Genomic DNA, 18,251 nt, shown 5'->3' with positions numbered 1-18,251 from the left:
TGATCTATTGTTAAATAGATGAATCATAAATGCAGGTTGACTGACTTATTTTGAAGTAGCTGGACGAGTGATATCATTTTCACTTTATTTTTTTATCCATAGATCTTTTATGTATTGGCTGCAATTATCGACCAAGTGTTTAATTTTTTATTATGATAGATTTTTATCTTCCTACTCCATCGATCATTTAATGTTTAAACATTATATTATGTGATTTGTTTCAAATTTATCATGCTTCAATGTTGATTTGTATAGATTTTTTTATTTTCATATAACTAAAATTGTTACTCATATTGTTCATTGTTATTATTGATTCTAATTTTATTTAATTAATTTAAAATTAAAAATTAATATGTTAAAAATATATTAACCTGTGCATAGCACAGATGTGATACTAGCAAAAATAAATGTCGAGTTGGCCTTCATTATCCTTATCGAACAAAACACGAATGCATATAATTAAATTCTATATTATTCCTCTCAATTTAAATAGACAAAAGTTGGATAACCGTACCTTCTTGTTGAAGTTATAGTACCACATAGACATGCCCACGGTTCGTAAACCGGCGGTTCCGGTTCGGAACCGCCGGTTCCGGTTTCGGGAAATATGGAACCGGAACCTAACCGTGAGGCTATTTCACGGTTCCGGTTTCGGTTTGGAACCGCCGGTTTCCGGCGGTTTTTCATAGTTCCGGCTCGGTTTCACGGTTTTCCGATGGTTTTTCACGGTTCCGGTTTGGAACCGTCCGGAACCGACGGTTCCGGCACGGTCTCGGTTCGTAAAATTTGAAACCGGAACCGGCCCACGGTTCAAAATATGGTGGTTCCGGTTCAAGAAAAAAGTCACGGTTACGGTTCCACGGTTAATCGCCGGAACCGAAAACCTTGGGCATCTCTAGTACCACAACTATGCACATAAAAGATGCTTGGAAATTCCCACTTTCTTGGAGTTATTAGGATAATTAGCAATTATTCTTTCACGATTTTATTACTGAAGCAAAGAATTATGTTAATTGTTTTAAATATACTTTTGTTAACTAGTGAAACCATATCTTACTAGGGAGAATTATGTTAATTGTTTTAAATATACTATTGTTAACTAGTGAAAACCGTATCTTACTAGGGAATATTACGAGGGTTTATTTTTTGCATGTTATACGTTTTGGGCCAATAAATGTTTTGTTGTTGGGCTATTTCAATTAATTGAGCCCATGTCCATTATATATTTTTGGGTTTATAAGAAGCCCAAATTCTTTCAACTAATTCCCATTCTCACAAATGGCTGCGATTTGCGATTCGTGCCGCCGACATTAGAATTCTGTTCATTAGATTTTTTATTGAATTAGTGACTAGTAATGTTATTCCGATGGAGTTAAGTTTATGTGTTATTTTGAATCGTTAATATTACGATTGAACTAGTATCACATCCGTGCTATGCACTGTCCATTTCATTTTCTTCGTACTTATTAAAAAAATGATTTTGCTAAAAAGTATATGATAAATAAATCTAATGTATCCACTAATTATAAGTCATTATGAATTAGAATCGATTCATTTAAACGCATTTAAGCTAAATTAAATCTAATGTATCCACTAATTATAAGTCATTATGAATTAGAATCGATTCATTTAAACGCATTTAAGCTAAATTATTCGAATAGATGATCCGTTCAAAGCCCACTCGATCCAATTTTATAAAATAAACAAAGTATTAATTGTTTAACTTTAAATTTATGCGTTGTTGCGTCAATCGTTCTTTTTCATGGATTTCTTTCTCTTCCCCTTTCCTTCCTCTTTTTCTTATTTTTGAAATAAAACTAATTATTAACATTAAAAAAAATCTAAAATCCTAATATTGTGTGTAGTTCTTTTTATCATTTAGTTATATTTTTGGTTTAAAGATAAAAAAAACAAATAAATTGTTATATAGTTAAATCAACTTATAGTACTACATTATAAAAAACATTTTGATTTTATACAATTTAAAATTTAAATATATTAGTTCTAACTAATTCCGTGTTTGTTTTATTATGAAACAATTCAAAATATAGAGATGATATCATGTTCTTATTCAATTATCAACATTTTTAATTATATTAATCCACTAATTTATGTTGAATAACTACAGTACTAATTTGGTAAGATTTATTTTAAAATGTACATTTCAATTAATTAATTATTTGATGCATGATTATTTTACATGTATATATTGAGTTTATTTATTTTATTTTGGAGTTGTACTTATGTACCCATTTAAAATACTATAGCTTTTATCAATGATATTATACTAAAAGAATCAAGTAATTTTGTTTTCTTCACGAATACAAAATTGTAACTTCATTATTTAAATAATGTATTTGAAATAATCTTAGGTTTTAATGCACAAGATAAAGTTTTGATTCGGGTAGTATTGCAAGTTTTAAAATTAGACGATGGCATTTCAAACCTCAAAACGGTTTTACAATTGTATTTTGAATTATAAGCGCGCCGACGCAGAATAATGTTGTCACAAAATTGTGTGTAATATTTTTTGTACTCTGTATCCATTTAAATAATTAGTTATATATTGTATCCTAGTCGAGCTCTATTTCATTACAAAATATGACCCTGTGCACTGAAAAATCCAAACCTTGAAACCTAAATAATAAACTCTTACCATTAAAATATACTCATCATGACCAACAAATGAGTCAAATATCAATATAATTCTCCCTCCGTCCCAGTTCAGTTTTACTTTATTGATCACTTTAAAACAAACTTTAACAATAGAAAAAAATAAAATAAAAAGAATATCATAACTTCATGTTAAACAATATGAAGAGCATTGGAAAATATGGAGGGGGTGAAAAACGTGACGAAAAAAATATGTGAGCTGATAAATTACCAAATGTCGAATATTTATAGTCCAAAAAATAGAAGATAACTCCTCAAAACTTTTTCACTTTCTTCACCTATTATTAAAATTTTTAAAACCTTTTGATTTCTCAAAAATTAAAACGTAAGCGTTACGTAAACATTATCAAATTTTGAAAAATGAATGACAATAATTTCCGCCATTGTATCTCTATGAAATGAGTAAGGAATAAATTTATAATAAATTTTGGAAAATGAAATGGAAGGCCATTGAAGCAATAATCTCATAATTTAATCTACAACTTTTCGGTTAATCCTCATACTCATACAATAAAAGGTCGTTATTCCTCATATCCAATCAATGGCAATATTAAATGTCCGTAAATATCATTATGGATTTTATAATAATTGTATAAAATACTTCAACACCAATGTAGAGATTTTAAGATAATGGGGATATTGAAACCTCAATCAAAATTCAGTATAAAATAATCACAGTATATTGCTTTTCTAACCGAGATATACAAACTAAGTAGTCACAGTTACATCAGAAATTATACATGTAGGTTTTGATATTAATGACATCTATATCTATATCTATCTATCTATACTAATATAAAAGCCAAGTTTTGACCATAATTTTAAATATTTATAAATTTTGAGTGTTGTTGTAATTAATATAAATTTACATATTCATATGTACTACTCATATATGTGTTACTTCTTAATAGTCCACGATGTAAAAAATTAATATTCCCAATCATGGTTTCATTCTTTAGTAGTTCTCATATATGCGTTACTTCGTACAATTATTATTGATTATTTATCATATTAACGTTACTTCATAATTATTGACTGAGGTAGAAAGGAGGATTTCGGATTTAGCTATTTTGGTGGTACAACAAATTTTATAATGAAGAATCTTATTTATAGGTGATTAAACGTGCTTAATAAAATATACTCCTTTTAATTACTCCCTCCGTCCCAAAAAAAAATGTCACATTTGTGGATTGGTACGTGATTTTATGAGGTTTTGTTTTGTATGTTAAATGGTGAGAGAAAATATAATTTTTATATTAATGTGAGAGAGAACTTTTTCCAAAAATGGAAATGTGACATCTTTTGTGGGACAAACTAAAAATGAAAGTGTGACATCGGAATAATAAATATTTGGATATAATTATGTCATAAAAAAAATACTTTATCGAGAACAACTATAAACATGCATAAAAAAATAGGCTAGACTATTCATATTCCAATAAGTTACACTTAAAATGCAATAAAAAATGATTAATGCACCAACATTCAAAGGAACGGTAAATTAATGTAATAATGTTAGCACATTTATACAGATCTCTCTATAAATACTTATTCACCCAACAAATTTCTCCAATTAAAATGTCATGTGTTGTAGTGGGTGCTCAATCGAGTATAGCTGCGTCAAAGATGGAAGATTTGACAAGAGTTGAGATAAAGAGTAAGGAACGGAAGATTCAAGAAGAGTGAAGACTAGACTCTCAGTCTCAGGCATCCCATGATTCCCCTTTATTGTTTGCAAATAATTCTAGAATTAGTGTAAATTCTTGAGCTATATTATGATTGTTAGTTATGATGTACAACAATATTTGGTTTTTTGAGTTTCCATGTAATGTTTGCTGAACTTCTAGATTCCATGAATTCATTTTTCATTATTTCAATATGTATCATTTTTTCATCGTCTGGAATTAGCATGAATAACTAATTCATTCCATAAATAATGTCTAATTATATATGTTTAACGTTATTATAATGCAATAAATTTCTACCATTTTATGTTCAATTTTAGTGCAATATGAATTGATATGTGGTGATATTTATTTTTATGGTAGAAGTGTTAAAGAAGTCCATAATCTCATTTTCATTAGATGTCATTTTAGCTTTTGTAGTGAAATCCAATAATTTTCTATTTAATGCTATATGACTTGAGTGCATTAAAGCGATCCTAATTTAAATTGAAAACAAATAAGTTAATAGTTATTGTGATTATTATTAATCAATTATAGCTGTGTCAAAATGTTTTTTTTTTTAAATAATTTTGATATCTTGAATATTATAAGACATGGATTAACTATTTGTTAGAAAAAATTATATGTGTTTTTGTAGTATAGAAATGCAAAGGTTTGTGAAAGGTATTTTTCACAAGTGCCTAGACTTGATGTACACTCTTCATTGCACACCTATTAATTGAGTTTGTTTTAATTTCATTTTAAGTTTATTTAATTTTATATCTTTAGGTATACAATGAATTGTTATTACACATATTTATAATTTTAAATCTTATTCTTAAATTGTTCCTCATTCATTTAATTAATTTTTTATTAATTAGCAATATTAAATATACATATATAGAAAGAAATTAATTCGTTAATCGCACATGGTTAATACTAGTTATACCTAAAAATCAAGTCATTCAAGTAATTATTCTATAATTAATTTTCAAATTATAACTGAATCCACGAATACAATGTTGTAATCTGTAATCAAATTTTAAAGAATTATTTCGTTGCTAAATTTGAAACCTAACAACAGTTTGGATTCCATAATTATAGGAATGGTTCCATAATCATAGGAATAGATTGTAACGGATTTATATCTATCATCATCTACAACAAAATATACGTATATTCAAAATATGAAAATATCATGGCATTACAATTTTATACTATAGTATAAACTTATTTCTAAATTAATTAGCTATTTCAAAATTGTTTTATCCTAATTAAATCCTTAAATTATGACACTCTTTTAATGAAATAAAAGAAAAATAAGCCGCCTGCGCGCAATTGTTGAAAAGAGAGAACATGAGTCCCAAGAGCATTGGAAAGAGGATACATGAGTTCCTAGAAGTGTTGGAAAATAAAATAACATTTATTGTGTAGTATAGTTCCTGGAAACATTTATGTCTAGAGTCCTATATATACTCATGTACAATGTATCAAACAAATCAATCCAATGAATTCAGTTATTCAATCCAATATGGTATCAGAGCAGAAAAAAATCGATCCTAAATTAGTTCTTTGGAACTCAGAATTTTCCTCATCACTGTTCCATACCCTTCCCAAACCAATCAGCCAAGATCCGGCAACAAACCATCCCTATCCAATCTCAGAAAAACCATACGCAGCCCCTTGTTACAAAATCAAAAACACTAAGATCAAGTGAGTACCCCATCCTCAATGGCCAGCAAAACAATTGAAACAGTATCAATTGGAATCAAAGTAGATGGGACAAACTTCCCAATCGGTTCGAAGTTGATGCGCAATGCATTCGGAAGAGTAAAGCAAGCAAGAAGAATCTAGGGAGGGGATTTGGAAACCAACCGCCCAAACCCTAGATTCGGGAATAGGCAGCGTGCTCGGCGCGAGACAACCACCACCACAACTCCAGTTCCGAGGAATCCAGCCGCTTCACCAAAGCTCATCGGCGATACCACCGCGAGGGAACTCCAACGATCGAAAGGGAGTTGACAAATCAAAACTCGTCGGCTCCCCGGAATGGTGGGAAGATGGTCACAAATCAAACAAGAACAACACCGGCAAAGGGAAAATCGCCGTTGGGCGAGAAGGAGCAGACGGGGGCTTTTTCCCATCGGGCGACCAGGTGGCCACCGGCGCTGGGAACGATGGCAGCCGTCCAATTGGGAGCTCAGCGGCCGGCGGCTGGTGGGGATCTGGTGGGGGAATCGAAAAAGGGGAAGAAGCGGCTAGAGCATCGTATACACGTTCAATCGAAGGTAAAGGGTTTGAGGCTTTGCCCCAAACCCTTTTATTTTCTCCGTCTTTCGATTTGCCCCCCAAGAAAAATGATTTATTAGAAAAAGAACCCCAGGTCACCAAAAAATTGCAAAACAGGCCCTTGAGTCATGCTTGTCTTCCAAAAACACCCTATATTGAATGTATGAATCGTTTTTCAGTCCTAAATAATGATTTCGATATTTCTGTGGCTTGTAAAGTAAGAAAATCAGAAGTTAGGGATGAAAGGGGATGGATATTTGATTGTGGTGCAACGAATACTATGTCATACGATAGGGCTGATTTTGGGGAATTAACAAAGTCAAAACGAATTTATATTGAGACAGCGGGAGGGGACCTTGTTCCAGTTGAAGGGGCAGGGACTATTCAAATATCTCCATCATTGAAAATTGCTAATTGCCTTTATGTTCCCACATTATCACAAAAATTGATGTCTGTCTCCCATGTAACAAGGGAACTCAACTGCAGACTCCTAATGCAACCGGATTGTTGTTTTCTACAGGATATTCGGACAGGGATGACGATTGGGCGTGGCACTGAATACCATGGGTTATATTATGTGGACGAGGTAGCTCAAACTGGCAGAGGGATGTTGGCTCACAGACCTACGGAACGAGAAATGTGGTTATGGCATAGGCGGTTAGGACATCCTTCCTTGAGTTATTTAAATATTTTATTTCCGAATTCTCCTAAAAACTTTGCTTTTGAATGTCAGACATGCATTTTGGCAAAAAGCCACAGACAATCTTTTAAATCTAGCAATACTAGAGTTGATTCTGCTTTTTCCTTAATACACTCTGATGTTTGGGGCCCTTCGCCAGTAGTTGGGGGAAATGAATTTCGATATTTCGTCCTTTTTATTGATGATTGCACTCACATGTCTTGGGTATATTTTCTTAAAAATAAATCAGATGTTTTTTCAAAATTCTCTGATTTCTATACTATGATTTTTACCCAATTTCAAACCAAAATCAAGGTCCTTAGATCCGATAATGGGGGAGAGTATGTCAACACTAAAATGAAAGATTTTTGTGCTGAAAAAGGTCTTATCCATCAAACATCTTGTGCCTACACTCCGGAACAAAACGGGGTAGCTGAGAGAAAAAATCGTGCAATCCTAAACATAACCCGAGCCCTTATCCTTGATTCCAAAGTCCCAAATTTTTTCTGGCCCGAAGCCGTAGCCACATCTGTATATCTCCTCAATCGTCTTCCCACCAAAATTCTCGACCTTAAAAACCCTCTCCAAAAATTATCCACCATGTCTAAAATACCTCCTACCCTGTCCCTCGAACCTCGCATCTTCGGTTGTTCGGTCTTTGTCCATATCCCCAAACATGAGCGTAACAAATTCTCACCCTGTGCAGATAAGTGTGTTTTCATTGGGTATGGGGCTCATCAGAAAGGCTATAGGTGCTATAATCCAAAAACCCGCCAAGTTATCACCACAATGAATTGCACTTTCTTAGAAACTGAATTCTTTTACGCCACCCAACTTCCGAGCCAGGGGGAGACGGAAATAAATATAATTGACTCGATAAGTTGGCTGCCTATGCCGAATAATCACTCCTCTACCGAAGGTCCACCAGAGCCAGCTACATCTGTCGCCGAGCATGCCACGAACACGACCCAACCTATGGAACTAGGTGACACCCCAACAGTACCCGTTCCGATATCTGAGGTAACCGATCTTGAGAACTCTGTTAATATCAGTACTGACAATGTTGCTACAGAAGGAAAAGAGAGAGAGATTATAGATGAAGACACCGGACAGTACATTCGACCTATCCGAAGTACTCGTGGAATTCCACCCAAACGGTACTCACCTGAAAGAACGAGCAGAAGGTCAAAATATCCAGTAGGAAGTGTGGCAAGAGCAAACTTAACCAAACTTGCTAGGGCTTTTGAAGCAGCCCTCTATGGAGAAGAGGAAATCCCACAGACAGTAAAGGAAGCATTAAAAATCAAGTGGAGGGACGCAATGATGGTAGAGCTAAAAGCCCTAGAGAGGAATAAAACATGGAAAAAATGTCAACTTCCAAAGGGGAAACGAACTGTAGGTTGCAGATGGGTTTTTACTATCAAACGAAGACCAGACGGGTCCATCGAGAGATATAAGGCTCGCCTTGTGGCTAAAGGTTACACCCAGACATATGGAGTGGATTACTCTGAGACATTCTCGCCCGTGGCAAAAATGAATACTGTCCGAGTATTACTCTCTATTGCAGCAAGCAAAGATTGGCCTCTTCACCAGTTTGATGTAACTAATGCTTTCTTACATGGTGAATTGAAGAAAGAAGTTTACATGGAGGCTCCTCCAGGTTTCGAAGAAGACTTTAAAGATGGGGAAGTATGTCATTTGAAGAAAACCTTGTATGGCTTAAAACAGTCTCCTAGAGCATGGTTTGGAAGATTCACAGAAGCAATGAAGAAGTATGATTATCAACAAAGCAATGCAGATCACACACTCTTCATGAAGAAAAAGGGGGGCAAGCTTACATGTCTCATAATCTATGTTGATGACATGATTATTACAGGAGATGACTTTGAAGAAATAGAAGCGCTCAAGAAGAATTTGGCCACGGAATTCGAAATGAAAGATCTGGGGGCGCTTAAGTACTTTTTGGGAGTCGAGGTCTTGAGATCAAAGGAAGGAATCTTTATAAATCAGAAAAAATACACGTTGGATCTTCTGGCAGAAACTGGCATGATGGATTGCAAACCTGCAGACACACCGATTGTTGTTAATCATGGACTTCAAATCACAGAAGGAGCTCAACTTGCCGATAGAGAAAGGTATCAAAGGTTAGTCGGAAAATTGATTTATCTTTCACACACCAGACCGAACATAGCATATGCAGTAAGTGTGATAAGTCAATTCATGCACCCGACCACAAAGTGACCATCTTGAAGCGGCACTGCGAGTTGTTCGGTATCTCAAAGGTACCTTTGATCATGGAATAATTTTCAGACGGAGTGAACATCTGGATATCCATGGGTATACAGACGCTGATTGGGCTGGAAACCCAGTCGACAGAAGATCCACTTCAGGGTACTTCACATTTGTTGGAGGAAACCTTGTTACATGGAAAAGCAAGAAGCAGAAGGTTGTGGCATTATCAAGCGCAGAGGCAGAATTTAGAGGGATCAGACATGGATTAACTGAGGTACTGTGGCTTAGGAGATTGATGGGTGAACTGGGTTTTTTGTCACAGAAGACGTGTCAAATTTTCTGTGATAATAAAGCTGCAATCAGTATCGCAGGAAATCCAGTCCAACATGATCGGACAAAGCATGTTGAAATAGACAGACATTTCATCAAAGAGAAAATTGAAGAGGGAATTATTGAGTTCCCATTTGTTCGATCTGGAGACCAACTCGCAGACATTCTGACAAAAGCAGTAGGAGCAAGGAATTTTGCAGAAGTCCTTGGCAAGTTGGATATCGGGAATCCCGTTAACCAACTTGAGGGGGAGTGTTGAAAAGAGAGAACATGAGTCCCAAGAGCATTGGAAAGAGGATACATGAGTTCCTAGAAGTGTTGGAAAATAGAATAACATTTATTGTGTAGTATAGTTCCTAGAAACATTTATGTCTAGAGTCCTATATATACTCATGTACAATGTATCAAACAAATCAATCCAATGAATTCAGTTATTCAATCCAATAGCAATCTCCATCTTCTCTTTACACTCTTCCAATGAAATGTCCCTCTTCTCTTTATACAATCTTCCAATGAAATAAAAGATACATATGCCGCCTACAATATCCATCTTCTCATCTTTCACTCACCATTCAAATCATCTGGAGGAGTGTTTGTGATACGCATCATGTAGCTGGTCCATCATCTCCAGACCGGGAGGATAATCACAAGGACAGAGAGCAGAGCCTCATCAGCCAAGATGTGCAGAGCACAACCAAACCGCAGCGCACGAGAGGCCCTCCAGCACGGTTCAAAGATTATGTCAGCCGTTAGTTCTGTAGTTAGTTATTTAGTCAGTTAATTAATGTAATAGTGTAGGGAGTCGAGCGATGTTATAAGCTCTATCTTGGGTTTTCTTTGTGGTTCTTTCCCGAGAGATAGGAGGTCGAACCGCCCCAGGGTCTTAGATATAAAAAGGAGAACTTGTCAACTACCTATTATGAATGATAAGTTTACTCCAAAATTGTTGTCTTCTTTATTTTACACAAAAAAGCGAATCCTCTGCTTGACGGAGTGGAACTCCGCACGCAGGTTGTACTCGCCGCTGAGCTCTCTCGCCATCGACCGAGTTGCTGATACGATTAACATTGTATCAGTTTGTCGTTGTTCTTTATCGATTTTTTTTCCCTTACCTTTTTCTTTTTCCTCCTCTTCTTCTATAAGGTTTCATGAGGGAACAAAAATATTGACATTGGAATGCGATGTCATGAAAAAATTACGTTAGTAAACAGTGTAACTCCAAATATGGAATTGCATTGCTCAAAAACCGATCGGCTACAACATTAATCATTTTTGTGTTGAAGTTTTGATTGAAAGAATATGATTTTCAAATGAGTATTTATAGAGATATGCTTTGTTTCTGCTGACTCTACGTATTTCTGTATTAATTAGGTAATATGAAAAGATGAGTCTCTTCGCTTCAACATATGACCTTTCTTATTTCTATGTTAATTAGCATTGATAGTATAATGAAGAATGTAGAATGAAAACAGTTTACTCCTCTATTGTTTCAATATTTATAATAATATTTGTAATAGCATTGATTGTAGAATGAAGATTGCAAAATTAAAACCGTTTGATTCCTTCTGGTGTTACATTTTTTAATGTTATTTTATTGCAATATTCATAATGGCATTTTTGTTATTTTCTCCAAAACTAATATGCATAATCTCCTCAAATGACTTAAAATTAAAAATCATTTTTGGAAATTTAGGCTCATTAACTTCAAACATTTGTGTGCTTGAAATCATCTTAATGTGGTATGCATGATCTGTAACGGGATTGTGAGGCCGATTTTGCCTCACGAGAAAATTGCATATACGGAAAGTACCTCTTCTCTAATTAGTGCACCAAATCTTGCGTGTAGAATTCGTGGAATAGTTGCTTGAATCCTTATGCCCTGAATACAAAAAAAAAGTCCATAGCAAATGATTTCATATAACTTGCAAAAACATAACTAAAAAGCACAAAACAACATACCATTCGATAGTGAAGCACACATTCTAAACTCACGATGTTGGTTTTGTCTCTAGGAGCAGCAACTTAATAGACATGGATACACCGGACTTTGATAATCGAATTAGTTTTCGTTAGTTGTAGATCATCGAGTAAGGTGTGGAATGGTTACATGATATCAACCTTGCTACTCGTGGGAAAATTTAATGTTTTTACATGGTGGATTGCATTTATAGTGCATATGAAACTGCGGAATGTGATTTTAAATTTGTAGCTGAAAGTCTAGGTTCTAATTCTAAGTTTAAATCAGTTATATAAATTATAATTTTTTTTAGTCTTGATTCAGAGTCTTTATTCTCCAATATTAATAAGATTCCAAGCGTTTTTTTTTTTAAATGGCCGACTAATCTAACGTAGCTAACTTATATAATAATGCCATTAAAGCCAATCAATTAATTATTGATTTGGAAACGCCATAATGTATATAAATATATTATTATAACTGTAAATATAATGAACTATGAGGCTCTGCTGTATGTGATTTGAAAATGATGATTTCGTAAAGCCATAAAATGTCATTCTAGCATCAAGAATTATTTTCATAAATATCCCCAAAACTTCCATTAATAATTCCATAAATACTCCCTAAATTTTCATTTTATATATGTATAGATAGATAGATTAGGTTCATGTATTGTTTAAATCGTTGATTGTATCAAAATTATATACACAAGTTTCTTAAATAAGTTAAAATATTATCAACACAGGATTGGATATTTAAGGAATCTTGTTGTCATTGATAATAGGTATGCATCAACATTTTTTTTAAAAACATGGATTTATGTTGAATTGTCAACCTAAAGTATTTAAAATTTCAATAGTACGTATTACACCTTTTGTAAAAAATAAAAAAAAACTTAGTTCCAAGTGTTAAAATTACTCCAAAAAATATAGTTTGTGACATGGGCTATGATGTCTAGGTTAGGGGTAAAGCATTCGAAGATAATGCTATGCATCAGACACTTTTGGTCGCGAGAACTTGGTTAGATCTATCTTTTGACGATTTTAAGATATATTGACATGTCGAAAACAATTATCCTTTTAAAATTATAAAGACATTACATATAAAATAAAATATTCTAATATTGCCATTATTATATTATTAAATTTCTCTTAGTCCAATTATAATTAATTCATTCATATTAATCTAAGTTAGCTCATGATCTTTTTTTGGGGAAAAAGAATAAATCTATTATAAGATGAAATCAAATCAATTATTGGATGATATTAGATTCGGATTCCCTAATAGATCTGGATTTGGTTTTCCTAATACTACTTATAAGAAAGAAATCCATTTAATTTCGTCTTTATATTATTCTCAATAATCTAGAGAAAGAAAATGGCGGCTTGCACCTATTGCGAAGCGCCCCCTCTTGCTTCGTGGCCTACCGAAGACCGAATCTGCGCAGCCTGCTCCAAAGCGGGGAAAGTTTTAATCTTGTTAGCCAACGAAATTAAAAATGATGAATCCACCAGCAATAATCAACCGTCTTCATCAGATTTTGTTAAGGTACCAATTTTGATTTTGAAAGTAATAATTTATAGTGATTTAAACAATTATAGTAGTAGTATATAATTGATGCGTGTAATACTAATAGGGATTCGTAAAGGCCTTGAAATTGATGGAGGACATGAATCGGGAGTTGAAGTTGAATCGGGAGGAGTTGCTAAATGAGAAGATAGCTTATTTTAGTGGCTTTGCTAACGCTTTCAAGGATAAAATCCATACTGATATTCTACTCACGCCCGGTGACAACGAGCCCCCGATACCCGTCCATCGAGCATTATTGGTATGTAATAAAACCCGACAAATAAAAAACATCTAGCCAACCATTTACACTAAATTCATTGCATCAAAAGAATATTCTCTATCTAATTATTTTTTCTATTTTGCTGAAAAACTCAAAATGGGATCGGTTTTGGAATACAATTAGAGCTATTTGCCTACTCCATTTTGGGTTTTAGAGTACCATTGGAGATGTCTTGATTCCTATTTTTTTGGGGGGACTTTAGATTACTTTTCTCTTAGATTATTTTGATGTCGTTACGCATTGATCACTTCCATGTTATTTTGATGTCACTACGCATTGATCTCTTAGATTATTTTGATGTCGTTACGCATTGATTACATCTACAGGCAACGAGATCGGCAATATTTCGAAACATGTTGGATTCAGACAAATGCAAAGCTCCGGCGAATCAAACGATAACGCTACCGGAGCTGAATCACGAGGAACTAGAAGCCCTACTCGAGTTCTTGTACAGTGGAAGCCTTCCAAAAGAGAAGATGAAGAAACACGTTGTCTCGTTAGCGATGGCTGCCGACAAATACGAGATCCCTTTCCTGCAGAAGTTTTGTGAAGAGGAGATGCTTGGATCATTGAATTCATCCAATGCTCTTGATACCTTGGAAATATCCCACACTTGCTCCAACCAAAACCTTAAAGAAAAAGTCTTAAGCTTCATTGTAAGAAACCTGGATGATATACTTTTCGCACCCATCTTTGATGCCTTCGCGCTCAAGAATCCTCATTTAGTTACACAGATCACAAGAGAATCCTTCACAGCTAGTAAAAAACGAAAGAGTGATGTTTTGGTTTGATCCACATTGAGGTAATCTCGTAGTTCGTATTGGGTGGAGATGATGGGCCGGTCGGTCTATAGATTTTTCCTTCCTTTTCTTTTGCATTATTTCTGCTCTCAGTTGAAGGGAAACAGCGCACCAAGGCGTTCGCAAGAGCCAACATAATTCTTCTTCTCCAAGGATACTTGTGTAAAGAATTTTGTCATCAACTTGATGAATTTATTTTGAGATACACTTACAAGGCTTTCATATTATTCCTTCTTCTGATATTAAATATCTCATACTCCCTCCGTTCCACGGTAGTTGAGTCATTTTGTCATTTCGGTAAGGGTTTAGAGTTTATAGTAAAAGTCAACACATTTCTTATCTCTTACTTTACTCTCTCTTAATTTATTTTTTCTTATCTCTCTACCTTTTTCACTTTTTACTTTATTCTTCCTTTATTTAACCCACTTAACACAATTTTTTTTAAATCCCGTGCCGAAAAGAAACGCCTTTACTACCGCGGAACGAAGGGAGTATTTGTTACTCCATCCGTCCCAATTTAATTGTCACTCTTGGAGTGGGCACGTGTTATAAGAAATGTAAAACAAAATTGGTTGAAAAAGTTACTGGAATGTGAGACCCACTTTTTTATACTATTAGTTTTATAATAAAATGTGAGTGAAGTAAGTTAGTGGAATGTGAGACCTACTTACCATTTGTGATAAAAATAAAGTGTGATAGTTAAGTTGGGACGAACCGAAATGGAAAAGATTGACAATTGAGTTGGGACGGAAGGAGTATTTAATATGTCCATCATTTACTTGTACTATTTTTTTAATAATGATGTAAAAAGTAGACTTTTGTTCATGGATAATGAAGTACTTATAAAGGATTGACGTACTTTTTAATTGTGAGATAGGAGTAGGCAAAATAAGCCCGGCCCAACTGGCTAACAGCGTTAAGGGCTAAATTGGGCCCATAAGTTATAGGCTCTGCGGAATTTTGGGCCCACATCCTAAAATGATCAATATCACATTGGGTTGGGCTGCCCCCAGCCCAATGCAAAAGTTCTGCCCAGCCCAAATAATTGAATCAAATGTGTATAAATGTATTCTTTTATTTTTTTTCCTCAACATTATAAATGTACTGAATTGATACAAATATAGAAAAGCATATCTACCTCACATATTCATGCATCTTCTGTTTTTCGAATAAAAATAAATGTGGAGCTGGCCTTCATTAACCTTATCGAACAAAACACGAATGCTTCTGTAATATTATATAATTAAATTCAATATTATTCCTCTCAATTAAAATAGACAAAAAGCTGGAAAACCGTAACTTCTTGTTGAAGGTATAGTACCACAACTATGCGCATAAAAGATGCTTGGAAAATTCCCACTTTCTTGGAGTTTTTAGGTTAATTAGCAATTATTCTTTCACGATTTTGTTACTGAAGCAGAGAATTATGTTAATTGTTTTAAATATACTATTGTTAACTAGTGAAACCGTATATTACTAGGGAGGAGAATTATGTTAATTGTTTTATATATAATATTGTTAACTAGTGAAACTGTATCTTACTAAGGAAAATTATGAGGGTTTTTTTTTGGCATGTTATGAGTTATGGGCAAAATAAATGTTTTGTTGTTGGGCTGTTTCAATTAATTGAGCCCATTATATATTTTTGGGTTTATAAGAAGCCCAAATTCTCTCAAATTCTCATTCTCATAACTAACGGCTGCGATTTGGGACGACTCTGCCGCCGACGACTCTAAGAATTCTGTTCATTAGATTTTTGATTGAATTAGTGACTAGTAATTTAATTCTGATTGAGTTAGGTTTATATGTTATTTTGAATCGCAAACATTATGATTGAATTAGGTTTATGTGTTATTTTGAATCGTTGATTGTATCAAAATCATATACTATAAGTTTCTTATGTAAGTTAAAAAATTACTCCCTCCGTCCCCGATTAAGAGTCACATTTTTCCATTTCTGTCCGTCCCTAATTAAAAGTCACACTTCATTTTTTCCATAAATAGTAAGTAGGTCTCACATTCCACAAACTTAATTCACTCATATTTTATTATAAAACCAATATAAAAAAATGGGTCTCACATTTCATTAACTTTTTCAAACTTAATTCACTCATATTTTATTATAAAACCAATATAAAAAAATGGATCTCATATTCCATTAACTTTTTCAACCAACTTTTATCGGGGACGGAGGAGTATTAACATAGGATTGGATATTTAAGGAATCTTTTTGGGGGGAAAACTGGAAAAGAATAAATCTATTATAAGATGAAATCAAATCTATTACAGGATGATGATAATAGATTCGGATTCCCTAATAGATCTCGATTTGTTTTTCATTTCTAACGCATAATACTACTTATAAGAAACAAATCCATTTAATTTCTTCTTTATATTCTTGTCATTAGTCTTCGTCGTTGTTGTGATCTCTGTAAAGTGTTTGTGATCATCTAGAGAAAGAAAATGACTTGCACCTATTGCAAAGCGCCCCAACTTGTGTTTAGGCCTCCACCAAGCTTTTAAGTGGCTTTGCTAACGCTTTGAAGGACCAAATGCATACTGATATTCTACTCATGCCCGGTGACAATGAGCCCCCGATACCCGCCCATCGAGCATTATTGGTATGTTACAAAAGCCGGCAAATAAATTTATGGTTCCTATTTTTAACTGATAAAGAACATTTAGCCAACTATTTACACTAAATTCATCGCATCAAAAAAATATTCTCTATCTAACTGATAAAGAACATCTGGCCATCTATTTACACCAAATACATCGCATCAAAAGAATATTCTCTTTCTAATTATTTTTTCTACTCATAAAATTTGAGCCTTAACTCTCCATTTTGGATTTTATAGTATCATTGGAGATGATCTTTGACTCATTGTTTTTTCGCGACTCTAGCTGAATTTTCTCTTATTTTCAATGAATTTGTCAATTTTTTGAGTTTTTGCCAAATTCTCCCAAAAAATTAGTATGCCAGTTTCGGTTCAGCTTGTTGGTACGTAAGAAATCCAATTTGTTTGGCCGGACAAATAAATTAATGTTTCAAACTGAACAGGTGGAATTGGAACTGGACCGTAAGAACTGGTATGCTTGTTCAGATTTAGCATGTGAAAGACTATTACCGTTTTTAGTTAAACAATGCATCGCTTCATCACTTGTTCATTACATCTGATTCTGTTTATGTTTGAGTAGTGTTATAGAGCCACTACCTCTTGCATAACTAGAGACCAAATTTCAAATACTAAATTAAAAAATAGAAGGTTAAAATTTAGTCGCATTTGAAACACGTAGCTCATTATAAGGGCATTTTACTTCAGAACACTTACTATGAATTATTTAAAATGAACTAGATACCTTTGGAATGAACCAAAACGCCCTAAAAATGACCTTCGTGTTTTCAAAGTCTCTAGTTATGCATTGATCACTACCCTCTTATATACCATATACATCTACAGGCAACAAGATCAGCAATATTTCGAAACATGCTGGATTCAGACGAATGCAAAGCTCCGGCAAATCAAACGATAACTCTACTGGAGCTGAAACACGAGGAACTAGAAGCCCTACTCGAGTTCTTGTACAGTTGAAGCCTTCCAAAAGAGAAGATAGAGAAACACGTTTGCTCGTTAGCGATAGCTGCAGACAAATACGAGATCCCTTACCTGCAGAAGTTTTGCGAAAATGAGATGCTTGGATCACTAAATCCATCCACCGCTCTTGATACCTTGGAAATATCCGACACTTGCTCCAACCAAAACCTCAGAAACAAAGTC

General features: G+C 34.0%; 1 pseudogene; it reads left to right on the top strand.

The window, feature by feature from the left end:
* The first annotated feature begins 13,201 nt into the window (after nucleotides 1–13,201).
* On the top strand, nucleotides 13,202–14,554 carry LOC148932166 (BTB/POZ domain-containing protein At1g01640 pseudogene; annotated as a pseudogene).
* The last annotated feature ends 3,697 nt before the right edge of the window (nucleotides 14,555–18,251 follow it).

The sequence above is a fragment of the Salvia hispanica genome, chromosome 2 (assembly GCF_029641045.1).
Source record: "Salvia hispanica isolate PSC_SH4W2 chromosome 2, Shi_PSC_v1, whole genome shotgun sequence".
Taxonomy (NCBI): Eukaryota; Viridiplantae; Streptophyta; class Magnoliopsida; order Lamiales; family Lamiaceae; genus Salvia; species Salvia hispanica.
This window is presented reverse-complemented; position numbering and strand designations above follow the sequence as displayed.